Below are 13,861 nucleotides of genomic sequence, written 5' to 3' on the forward strand. Positions count from 1 at the left end.
AACTATATCAGAGAAAACTTATCAATTTATTTATCATTGATATACAGCTGTATATCAATGATTTAGTGTTGCAAATCAATAATAGAGTTTCTTTTTCAATGTCTAATGTCTTCTTCATAATATCTGGGAAAAACAGAGAGGGAGAGAGAGGAAAAGCTTTGTGATGAAGATGATGATTTAGGAAAATTAGATAAAAAAATTTAATGAAAAAAATCATTGTACAAAAGATGAATATGTTGATTTAGGAAAATCAGATCAAAAAATGTGATGAAAAAAATATTCAAAAATGATAAATCAAAGAGGGAGCACACACAATACTATTTTTGATGATAAAAATAAAAGATTTAGTCAATTAAAGATTAGTTAAATCAGATATATTCTATTTTAATAATAAATTTATTCTAAAGATAAGAAAAGAAAAAATACATCTAATTAATTTTATGAATGGGCTATATTTTAAAATATTTAAAAATCTCATCCATAATTTATGAAAGTTATATTTTTTGAGGCCATTGAGCTAATTTTCTTTAATAAATTCAGCTTTTGTTTTTTAAAAAATAAAGTCATGCGCACATAATTTCTGAATCATGAGAGTGAGTCTAATTTTTTGATAATTTCAGATTGATTGCCTTTTTGGGGTAAGGAGTTTAGATAGAACTCAAGAATTGTAATTATCAGCTATTAATTGCAACAAGAATTATTACTGAGTCAGGAGGACGATCAATTTTCCTTCATTCCTTGCGGTCACCACGTGCCAACAAGTTTCACTGCTTGTTCTGTAGATTTCCTTGTTATGAAGGCAAAAATTAAATAAATAAAAGGGTCATAAAATACTTTGCTAAAAAAAAAGGGTCATAAAATACATTTTATTTGTAAAAGTAGAGGAATCAAAATCTTCATTCAAATTGGTTTTTTCATATTGTGTGCCTCCCTTCAATGATGACAAAATGCAATTAATTGGTCAGATGAGATTTTTGATAGTCTAATTTTACCACCAAACTGTACTCATACACGTAAGCAGAACTTCCTTCTAATCCCATCTAAACCGTTCAACTAAATTGGTTCAGTTGTCATCAAATGCATTGCATTAAAAATAGGATTTCTAGGAGTCCAAATAGTAATAACAATTGATCTAATTGAATCAACTCTATCTACAATTCTTTTTTTTTTCCTTAAATAAAAGAGCAATTATATTAAGGATGTGTTTGTTGAAAAGCAAGGTTTCTTCCTTTTTCTTAAACTTGCAGATATGAATTTCCCAATATGATAATTGACACAATGGAATTCCAATCCTTCTATCATTTGCATGCTCTGAATTTTGTATATTATGACTTGAAGATCTAATCTGTTAATATATTTCCAATTACAAGCTGATCTAATGAAAAACAAATCTTACTTAAAATCTTAAATGAAAGATTCAATTGACCATTTCTCATTCTGATGAAGGGTAAGATTCCTTGAAAGATAAAATTACTAATTATTATCAATTTGGCAGGCAATGATTCTATGAGCAATAATTTTGAAAGATCAAATACCTTAGCAGGCCAAATTAAAAAAAAAAAAGAAAAGATGAAATTCCTTCCCGAATAAGAAATAAAACTACAATGAATTACAATTCTATGAGATAAGACTAAGTAAGAAATCCCTAGAAATTGTGCGTACAAGAGTATAAATACCACCAACATGAAAATCTACATTTACACTTGTTTTTAGGATGTATATTATTTAAAACTCTATTTCAATCACAAACTATATCCGGTTAAAAATCTTTAATTTCTCAAAGTAATATGAAAATTTCACAAACTAGTCAGTTATGTTATAAACTCGTAAGCCTATGAAACATTTTCCTTTCATCGTCCAAGAATTTCCTACAATAAAGTGGATGTGAATCCCATCCTAGGCTTGCGACCGAAAAATGGGGGCAGTAATTAGCCTTTATGCATTTCCTCCTAAAATATTCATACTAGGAAGATCAGCGTGGAAGATACAAGCAAAGTCAGCCTCTTGCCACTCGACGTGGCAGCGGCCAACGTCCCAGCTAGTGTGATAGCTTAGAGGTCCCACATGTCCATGAATCGCGAAGCACCATTGTAGGTCCCACCACCACTCCATACTTCTCCTCCTTAATCTTAGCACTTGTTCTTCTCATATCACCCAGTTAATGGCAGGACTGCTTCTTTTGAATCAAAGTCACTTGGTGTGGCATTTTATACAATTTAGTGAAGGATGAGATAGAGAGAGAGAGAGAGATCAGAGCACTGAGAAGATGGCACCTCTTTTTTTTTTGCCACAGCATGTTGGTTGTTGGTTGTAGTGTCTACCTTAATATTATCAGAACATATTATATATAACACTTTAAAATAGTTATTAGGAGACAGTTACCCAATGACTGATCACAATTGAAATAAGAGTTTTATTAAAATAATTTAAAAACATTGAAAATCAATATCCTATTAAAAACAATTTGAAAAAAAAATGTTGGTTGAACTCAACACGTGATTAAAAATCAGAGTAAGACATATTAAAAAACATAAAGGACTAGAATGGAAAAGATTATTCAACACTATAATTTGCCAAGTAAGGCACATGTGTCATGGCTAACTAGTTATCCATTGCTCATTGTGTCATGTGCCGTGACATGAGTACCCTTTGTCGTGGAGCACCATGTTATCATGATAGTAATTTGCTGTCATGACAACACACCAGAACAACTTCTAATGTGCTTCAATTCACTGTCCGACATTCATTTGAAGTGGTTCAAGTTCCTACATAAATCTTACTCAGTTATCTAGCTAATAGCACTAGTTTTCACACCAAAATGTCAACTCATTTGAAAGTTGGGCATCTGGATTGAGAAAGGTCACTTTTTCAAACTTAACACCCATCCAATTCCCTAAACACAAATAGAATGCCATTATCTTTTTATTAAGACTTGAATTACGTTCAATGGACTGACCACCACCCAATATTATAGTTATGCACATAATATCATCATCCAAACATGATTTGAACATTTAATCCCTATTGTAAATCACAAAAAGGAGCAAATCCATAAATGTGATACTTGACTAACCAACAACATTCAAATATCAAAATAACATGTTTAACATATCCTATCATGCACTTGCACGAGTAATTTGGCCACACATCACAATCTCATCAAGAGATACACAGCCTAAGCCAAATTGCCATAAAAGTAATTACACAAATCATGCAAGTACATCTAAAAAAATTATATGATCCTAGTTGTCAATGCGCGCGCGCGGGCACACACACACACATTCAATCACACATAATTTCAAAAGTCAATGAGGCATTACAAAAAAGTAGAACTCTAACCTACTATTTGCCTTGATCGCCTTCCTCCTTGCTTCTACTAGTATTGTTACCTATAAAATTATAACCAAGGGTGAGACAGAGTCCTAGCAACCAAATAAACTACACTATCTATTAACAAGTCAAAACATAAATAAGCATGTAAAGTGGGGTAACAAATGAATCGTATGATCATAGAACAACACAACATCATAGATAGATGGATAGATAGATATATATCACAAGTCACAATGCATGATTTACATATTCCAACCAAGCCTCATGAACACTGGCAATTGAATCCATAGGCTAGTAACAGGGCTAGGCTACATCTATGTGATTAGATTGACTCAAACTCATCAATTAAGGAAGGTAACTCGAACAAGACTTTGTTCCACTATCAAATCATAGTTTTCCTCTTTTTTAATAATCAGGGTGTCACATGCCTATCTATCACCACATGCGGTAAGTGAGAACTTCTAAATAGATATAGGACAAAACATCATGGCTACTCATGGTGTTGGGAAATACCGTATGGTTTTGCATTACTTTGCCTAAGATGAATATCCCACCATTACAAATACATGATCATGCAATCGCATAAGGCATTGATTCACATCACATCATCCATGACCATCATCATATGTTTTAAGATTGATTCTATAAAAATTACCATATATGAATAGTAGAGTTTTAAAACTATTTTTCCACTTCACATGAGTTGTAAAACCAGCTCACATACCTGCGTGCTTGTACAACATATATTTTCATCTGATTACATAATTACACATTTTATAAACCTCATATATGATCTAACTAGTCAATAAGTAAAGTAGATTATTTGGTTATTTTAATCCTTTTATTATCAAAAAAGGTTACTTATGGATTTACAACACTTCTCAAGCCTCCTTAAGCTTAAGTAGCTTTGAACAACTAGAACCTATATAATTAAATATTAATCATTAATTATTAGCTCTAACACAAGAACAACCTAGCCCAATTAAACTATCCATAGCCTTTAACTTTTATCATTGGCTAAACCAACACCCTAACAATGTTCCATTAATATCATTTAGCCTCCATAAAGTTGGACAACATTAATTTAGAGCTCACATTATTCCCAATATGCAAATTTGAGGTTAAGGTTCATCCAAATCTTAGAGCCCAACTTTAAATCACCATAAACTCACAATAATCCCAACAAACTCAATAGGTTAGGTTCAGACCGAAGGGAAGACAAAATCATCATCCACCAATATCCAAACCCATTGAAAAATTGCACAGAGAAGTAAAACATAGGTGTTGAAAGCTTACCAAGCTTAACTCAAGTTCAAAAGCTCTCTAAAGTGACAGAGAATCCAAGCCTTGGCAACCATCGAATGTTTCTCCGTTAAATGAAAATTTTGTCTATCCACCATGGTGCACTTTGCATATGCTGCAATGGATGGTACAGATTCATTGTCCACAATTTGTGGGCTTTCTAGGCCCCACTAACCCAATCACCATCCTAGCCCGACTCTAAAGCTGCCTAGTAGTCCAATAAACCCATCAATAATCCCAAAAATAGATAAGTTCAATTGGTTTATTGATTTACTAATTTAACCTTGTTTGTTTTAATTAATCTCAAATTAAAATTTTAGGATGTTATATTGCCGGTGTTGTATTCTAAATTTTAAAGTTAAAGCATACTTTTAGTCCTTTAAATTATATAAGATTTCAATCTAATCTCTTAATTTTATAAAGTATTTTTTTAGTCTTTTAACCTTAACACCATTATAAACAGAAATTTTTTATATTGAACTTTTAAATATTAACAAAATATTTTTACATGTTGACATATTAAGTTTAATTTTTTTAAAATAGAAATGGTTGGTATAAAAAATAATAATTTGAAACTAATAGTATTATGGTTAAAGGACTAAAAAGATATTTTATAAAATTAAAGAATTAAAATAAAATTTAGTATAAACTTAAATGACTAAAAATACAGTTTAGCTAAATTTTAATATCAACAAGTCATTAGTTTTTTATCATTATTTTTTACTAGTAGATTTTCACCCTTGGAGAAACTAAAACCATACTATTATAAATAATTTGTATAGAAGAAGCCGCGATTGAAAGTGATATACAAGATAAAAATTAGTTGCCACTTACAATATTAGCTTAATACAAAATACCTTTTCTTCTTGAAAAAAAATGCAAAACAAAAGAAGTGACGTGTGTGTGTTTGTGTGTGTGTAAGATTTCAATGTCTTTCTTGTATTTTATGGAAGTTAAATGTGGAATGGATCTCGATTTATATCTCTATATCTGACATTGTACACAACACACGGCTAATAATATGAGGATGGTGGGTGAAAATAAGTAAGGTTCGGTGTATACTATAAAACTGGCCTCACAAAGTGCAATAAATATGTATATATGGAATGTTATTCCTAGATGATCCTACACTATTGTTAAAGTCTCGAATCAAAGCATGGTTGAATCCTCCACTTATCATTGAGATTTGTTTCTTCCATGTGCCCCAAGGATAGCACATAGACGACTCGTTTCCTATCATCAGGAACATCCACCAAAGTCCCATTCAAAAAGGAAGAGCGATCCTTCTATGAACTCTTCCTTCCCCCAACGTCTGCATGATTCACAAATATGCATAACTTTACTTTTTTGTAAAATATTTAATGTTTTTTTTCGAATTATGTATAAGACAAGGACAAGAAGAGAAGATAAATAAACTAATGTTAGACTCACCCTTGACATTTCATTGACATGACAAGATCGTGCCGTCTTTCTCAAAAATCGAAGCTTCCCTAAAAGTCATGCAAATTAAGCACTTCTAAAAATAATTATAAGAAATAAACATTAAAACGTGAATAATTCCAAAACAAATATCTAAAAATTGGAATAAGATTGTAAACAAAAGTTTTTTGTATGAAAAATATAAAATTAGTAGAATATGAGAAAGTAAATAAAATTATAAGTAACAAATATTTATAATTTGTAAAATTGATTTATAAGATCAATAAGAATTAGATGCCTTTGATTTTGTGCATGGAATGAATGAATGAACTTAAGCATTTTAAGAGATAAAATAATTATTTTTTATATTAGATGTTAAATAAAGGAAATTGAACATATATAGTCTCTAATTAAATCAATCCCTGAAAACATTGCACAAAAATTGGAATAATTTTCTTATGGGTCCGGATCATCACAATGTCCTTCATCATCCTTAAATCCTATACATTTAAATAACCTATAAGCTCATAATGTATCACATCACAAGGCTTTTGAAAAAAGAAGTAATGGTAAAGCTAAAAAATAGAAATTAATGATAGAGAGATCTTTGACAAAAAAATTTGAAAAAATGAGTTGTAAAAATTAATTCAAATAATTATAAATAAACATTCTAATAAGAGCACTGAAAATTTTAAATAAAATGGTCACTATTCAAACATATTTTTAAAAGGAAAAATGATAGCTAAGTTCTAAAAGAGATATTTAATGGCAGTTGGGTCTTTGATTTTTTTTTTTTGAAAATTAAATTGCAAGTACTTATTCAAATAATTGTAAATTTAAAAATTTTAATTGCAAATAAGATAATTAAATTTTAAATATAATTCCCAATTTGTAATTGAAACTCCTATTTACAACTAGTTGGATTGACTTTTACAATTTAAAAAAAAATTGAAGATCTAATTACAACTAATTTATTTTTCTAGGACTTTATAGTTATTTTTCATATTTTTTAGTCTTGTTATCATATATGGTGCATTATAAGCCTATAGATTATTTAAATGAGTAGGACATAAGGACGCTGAGCGACAGAGAGAAGAGACTTTGGGAGGATCTGGTTCCCTTCTCTATACCATAATTAAATAGTATTTTCATTCTTCATTGGTCCTGATAATTGCTTCATCTTAATAAGAAATTAAATTCATTGAATTCATATGAGATATACGTACCATAACACACATTCCTATACCACACGACACAATTCAGGATATATAACAAATAATTTATTGAAGTTTATCTTCTTGGAATCTTGACCTGTAGAGTTTTATTACTGTGAATTCTTTTGAAAGTTACTTTTTTACCTAAAAAAGTTTTGCATATGGATTTCGCTTATTTAACAGCCTCTCAATATTACCATTTTTATTTAAAAATATAAAGTATTTTGTGAAGAGTTGAATGTTAAAAAATATAATATATTTTTAATTTTTTAAGATGTAATTATTGCTTTTTTTAAAAAAAGTGCCTATATTGATGAATAGCTTTATATTTATTATAAAATGTTTAATATGGGTAAATATAAAAAGATATAGTTAGTTTAAAAGTAGGTAACTACTTTTTTAGGAAATAAGATTCGGTTAAAAATGCCTTATATTTTTGAATGGAGAGAGTATCATTGAATATGATATGTAATTTTATTAGGGAAGTGTAGGACCAGCTAATTCAAAATAGTTTTACCTCCATAAATACAATAGATCGTGTTAATTTTGATTGGTAAAGTTATTTTCATACTACTTTCTATTATCTTTACCTCAGCATGCATGTGTCGCACCTGAAAAAATGCAACACGAATGGCGCGCGAGCGGAGGTCTCGACCTTCGTGACGAGAACCGGTTGGAACGAGGAGTCACCATCGAGATTTTAAGGTAAATCTCGAGAAACCGTTTAAAGGAGGATAAGGGTAGTCTGCAAAATCAGAGAATAAGTTCGGGAGTTGGTTGGGTGTGGGGAAGGTATTAGGCACCCCACAACACCTATTCGTGAGAACGATTACTTGAAATTTGTTATGCTATATTAATATGATTTTAAAATTATTTTAATTATTCCTTTTATATTCATATGTTTGATATAAAAATGATAAGAATTGAGTGAGAAATATTTGTTTATTTACGAGGGAAGATTTGATTCAGAATCTGACTTTGAGGCCTACGTACCCTGTGATGGGGATCAAAGTCCACGTAGTTCAGACTTGAAAGTTTGTTGGTGAAAATATTTTTTAAATTAGAAATAATTAAAATTAATTAGAAATAATTCATCATTTTGCAAATAAAATAATTTCTAAAATTTTGATATGTGTGTTTTAAATTGCAAAAAGTAATTTAATTTTAATTATTTTGTCAATTTTTGAATTTTTGGAATAAAAAAAAGAAAAGGGTTTAAAATTATTTTTCTTTATGTTTTATGATTGAAAATTTTAACTGGTATACCTACAGAGCTTTATTGGCTCATACAGTAATGCAGTTGTTTTAAATATCTGCAGAGATTCTGAAATCTAACACGATAAAAGAATTTAGCAATATAATTTATTTATTTTTAAATGCTAGTAATAATTTATTTAAGCATGTATGTGCATGTTTTTTTAAAAAATTTTAGTCATCATACTTGCATATCCTTATTGGCTTATACGATAATATGATTATCATAAATATCTACAGAGATTCTAAAATCTCACACAATAAAGGAATTAAATTTAAATATGTCTTTAATTTAATTAATTTAATATATAATTAATATATATTTTAAAAACTTAATTGTTATATCTGCAGAGTCTTATTGACTCATACGATAATATGATTATCTTAAAAGTCTACGAAGATTCAAAAATCTCATATGACTAAAAGATATAATAATTGATAAATATGATTACAATTTAAATGCATTAATTTGGTTAATTAATTTTCTAAATTGTGTATTATATGATTATTTATAAAAATTATTTATTTATTATAAAAATTGAGAATCATTCTATCTGCGAGGACTTATTATCCCACATGATAATATGATTAATTTAAGTCTTTACGAAGATTCTTGAAATCTCACATGAGACTTAAATAAATTATTAATTTGGATTTAAAAGGAGAGTTAATTTTAATATATATGTTTTGCTCTCATATCTGTGAAATCTTATTGATTTACACAATATGAAATCATTTTAGATGCTCGTGAAAATTCTTAAAATTTTTCACAATAAATAAATAACAAACAAATATATACTCTCTTATTTTTATTGGATTTCAATTATAAAGTTCAAAGTACCTAAAAATGGAACTCCCTTCTAGCAACATAATGAGCATACAAATAAATAAAGAAGGAATATTATAAATAGACAAAGGCCTCTTTTGGTATAAGGGTCAAAGCCATGCCACCACCCATTTATATCCCCTTTCATACTACAACATATTTAAAATCCAATTCCAAAATTTAGCCTAATGATCACACAAAATTTTTTTATCATTTGAGGAAAAGCTATAATGGGAATATGCCTATAATTATATCAGGCTAGCAAGCAAAACTTTATTTATAATCTCTTCATCCTTCTTCTTCACTTTTCTTTTAAAAAAAAAACAATCACTTTATTTATTTATTATTTTTTTTGCCAAAAACATCACAAAGATCATGTCAAAATCAAATCAAATTATTCATGGCAACCAAATAGGAGAGCACGAAAAGGAAAATCACTACGTGACCAAAATCTGCATAATAGTGTAGATAATAAAACATTTACCGTTTTGAATTAGAAGAACTCCGTCTCTCCGTCTCTTCCTGATTTCCTTCTTTCTCTCGATTTCTCTATTTTTTTAGAAAGCTCGGGCTCTCCTCCCTCTTTCTCGGATGTCTCTGTTTCTTCTCCCTCAGTTTCTTTTTTCTGCTTCTGAATGACAATCTCTCTTTTTTTTTCTTGGGCTCTCTCTTCTCCGTCCATCTCTTCGGCTTGACTATCTCTCAGTTTTTGTTTTTTAGAAAACTCTTGTTCCTCTGTCTTTCCTCCGTGCTGTCTCTGTTTCTCCCTTTCAGTCTCTCTCTTATCTTCGTCACTACGTTTTTTTCGTCTCTGCTTTTTTCGTTCATTTTTTTCTTCCTTCGATCCTCTCCCTCTCGATTCCTCTCCTTTTCTCCAGCCAGAACAAGTCCTTCTCTCTCAGCCTCTGTTTCACATCCTTCAGTCCTCTCCCTCTCGATTTCTCTCTTTTTATCTAGCTAGAACAGCTCCTTCTCTCTCAGCCTATGTTTTTTTTCCTTCGATCCTCTCCCTCTCGATTTCTGTCCTTGCCTTGACTATCTCTCTCATTTTTTCCCTCGGTCCTCTCATCCGTTCCCTCCTTCTTTCAGTCCTTCATCCCTTTTAAAGTAGAAATAGGGAAGAGCTTGCTTGTGAAGAGAGAGTTTACGTGCTTTCTTGCTCTGCTATGCTGTGTGCATGTTTCTGAATTTTTTTCTGCATTTTTCTATACTCATTTTCAGCTGACACATGAGTGCTGCATTTTTGGTTTATTTCTTCCTACTTTTCCCTGCTGTTCTATCTACTTTCTCTTGCTTCTTCTGTGCCTGGCTGAAAAAGTGTGTGTGTGTACGTATGTTTCGTGTGTTTTGATGCTGCGTGTATTTGTTTCTTTTTTTTTCAGCTATTCTCTAATGCCTTTTTTATTAATTAGATTGTGAGAGAGAAAGAAAAGTCTAATTTTAAAACATGTATTTTTAAATAAAAAATAAAAGATTTAAGGAGAGGAATTTAAAAATAGTTGAGTCTCAAAAAAATTAATTTTCAATGTCTTTAAATGGTTGAGATAATTTGAGAGAGATTTTAAAAAATTTAAGCAAGATTTTTTGATTTTGTTAAATTTTTTGAAAATAAAATCCTAAAAAAGGATTAAATTTTATTTTTATATTTTTTATATTTTTAAATTATTTATTATTAAATTTAAAAAATGTCCAGATAAAATACGGTGTTCACAACATATCTATAAACTAACATGTTATTACACTAATGACATTAGTGCGAACCTATATTTATTTATATGTATTTATAACTAAATATAATATACAATTTATAAGAAGCCATGAGATTAATAAGTTATAAATAATATGAATTATTTTTTGGATTCCATATGCATGAATCCTGCATCTAATTCAAGTACATAAATGATGACAAGTCAAAGGATTTGGCAACTTATATATTATTTAAAGTTTGCCGGCCGCACATCATTACTTTATTTTACATTGCATGTAAGGATTTATGTCAAAATTTGTGATGACTATTTATTCAAAATTTTATTTTAAACGTGTTATTTAACTTCTCAAAAATTAGTCGTGATTGAAAGTGATAAACCAAATAAAATTTAGCTGTAAAATATTATATGTAATACTAGATTCCTTATTTTTTGTGAAACAAAATGCAAAATAAAAGAAATGACTTGTGAAGTAACGCGGATACGATCTCTCTGTGCTTCTCGTATTTTGTATTAATTGATGATAAGATGGGAACAAATCATTGGGAACGGAACTTGATCTCTGACATGCATCTGACAATTGTACATGGCTATTAATTATATGAAGATGATGGAAATAAATAAGGCTTGGCCAAGCAATTTGATATAATTATATCATTATTTACATTTCCAGTTCATCTAAATAAATTCAATAAAAATTAAATTTTTGTTGTGGATAAATTTCATTTTTCTTTGTTAGCATATATACTGTAGAACATTTGGAAGGTAAACAAAAATATGGGAATAAGAAAATAAAACCACATATATATATTTAGAGTGAGAGAGAGAGAGAGCCATTTTAGTTTGATATATGTAGTGTACACACACATACATACAGAAGATCATTGAAATTTGAGTTAAAAACATGTGCATGTGCTTTAGTTTAGGAATTGATGGAAGTCATGTTATTTCTAGGCTAATAACAAAAATCCGTGCTATGACGCTAGCCTCACTCATGCTCATCACACATATTTATAGCACCATATCATTCTTAAATAATCTAACACTTTAAATTATGCCATGGTTGAAGCCTCTACTTATAGAGGGCGAATGGCAAGTTGTTGTTAGTTTGACAATTGTTTCTTCCACGTGGCCCTGAAAGGGTAATAAACAACTTGTTCCCTTCATCAAAAACATCTGCCAAAAACTCCATTGAAAAAAAAAAAAAAAGAGTCATCCTTATTAGAACTCTTCCTTCACCAATATTTGCATCACACACAAGTATGTATAAATTTTTTGTAGAATGTTTTTCAAAACATGTGTAAGAGATTTGCAAGAAAAGAAGATAACTTGTAACAACTTAATATACATAGACTAACGTTGGACTCACCTTTGGTATTTCATTGATTTGATAAGACTGTGCAATTTTTGTGGGCATTGAAGCTTTCTTAGAAGTCATACTAAGCACTTCTATTTTGCTTGTGTAAATGATTTTGATCATATGTACAGTGTGTGTTGAAACGCTGTGCTTGAATTCTTGTATATATAGTTGAAGGTAAGAGGATCGGAGAAAAACATGAGACGTGATTTTCAATAAAGAGATGGTGGTTTTAAAAAGAAATTAAAGAAATTCTAGACTAAATTTTATTAATTCTGTGTGCCATGCTATTGATTTTATGAAATCCATGGATAAAATTTTGTCAATTTTGTGCGCTATGCTGTTAAGTTTATAAAATTCTTGAGCAAATTTTGTCATTTCTTTATGATTTGTTGCTAAGTTTATGAAATATGCGGATAAAATTCTATCAATTATTTTGTGTGCTGTTGAATTATGGGTACAGAAACACTTCAGTTTAAACTAATTAAAAGACACACAATATAAAAACAAAGTGATTAAAAGTGACAAGTAATTAATTCCTCATGTACATATATTATATGAGAAATTAATTAGCATGCAAAAATGTGAGAAATTACTTACAATAGTGATTATTATAATAAATTTTGTATAAGATTGTAACTAAAATTATCTTACTATGCCGATGAATAAGCAAAAGACTATGATAAATTTAAAATTAGTATATGTAAAATTTATTCATAAAATATACATAAAAATGATTCATCTGATGAGATTTAGTTGTCACATTTTCTCTGATATTAATGTGTTTCAAATAAATACATGGATGGGTGAATATAGTTAAGCATTTTTGGAATAAAATAAATATGTTTATATGGGATATTATATAAGATAAGGTAAACAATACCTAGGAATTTGTTTGCACCCAAAACCATAGCATTTGTTTAATCTTTCAAACCAACAAGTATGGAAATATATAAATAATAACAAAAGAAAAAGAAAAAGAAATGGTAAACAACATGCAAAATTTGTCCTAAAACCAGAACCAAATCTTCTATTTTGCCCTTGGAACAACAGACACGGATAAAATATAAACCGCACACACAAAGGTAAGGTAAGGTAAGGTAAACAATAACTCATGGAGAATTTTCTGTCTAAAATAAACAACACATAAAGGTGAGATCATATAAATATTAAACATATATTTATCATGATAAAACTTTATATATGTGTGATTGTGTTTTTTATTGTAAAAAATTGGACCCCTCTAATCCTGGATCCGTCACAACCCAAACGCTTGATTTTATCCTTTTTAACAAAAGACACCCATAAAATAAAAATCAGATACGCACAAAATTTGCACTGAAGGTCATGTTTTATCTTTTATAAACAACACACATAATACAAGTTTAAACCAGAACTGATATCTTGGTTTATATTTTCATCCTTGGAAGCAACATTCAAAATTTACCAA

Source organism: Prosopis cineraria, unplaced genomic scaffold (assembly GCF_029017545.1).
Source record: "Prosopis cineraria cultivar Desert tree isolate PC_DT_omini unplaced genomic scaffold, ASM2901754v1 PC14, whole genome shotgun sequence".
NCBI lineage: Eukaryota > Viridiplantae > Streptophyta > Magnoliopsida > Fabales > Fabaceae > Prosopis > Prosopis cineraria.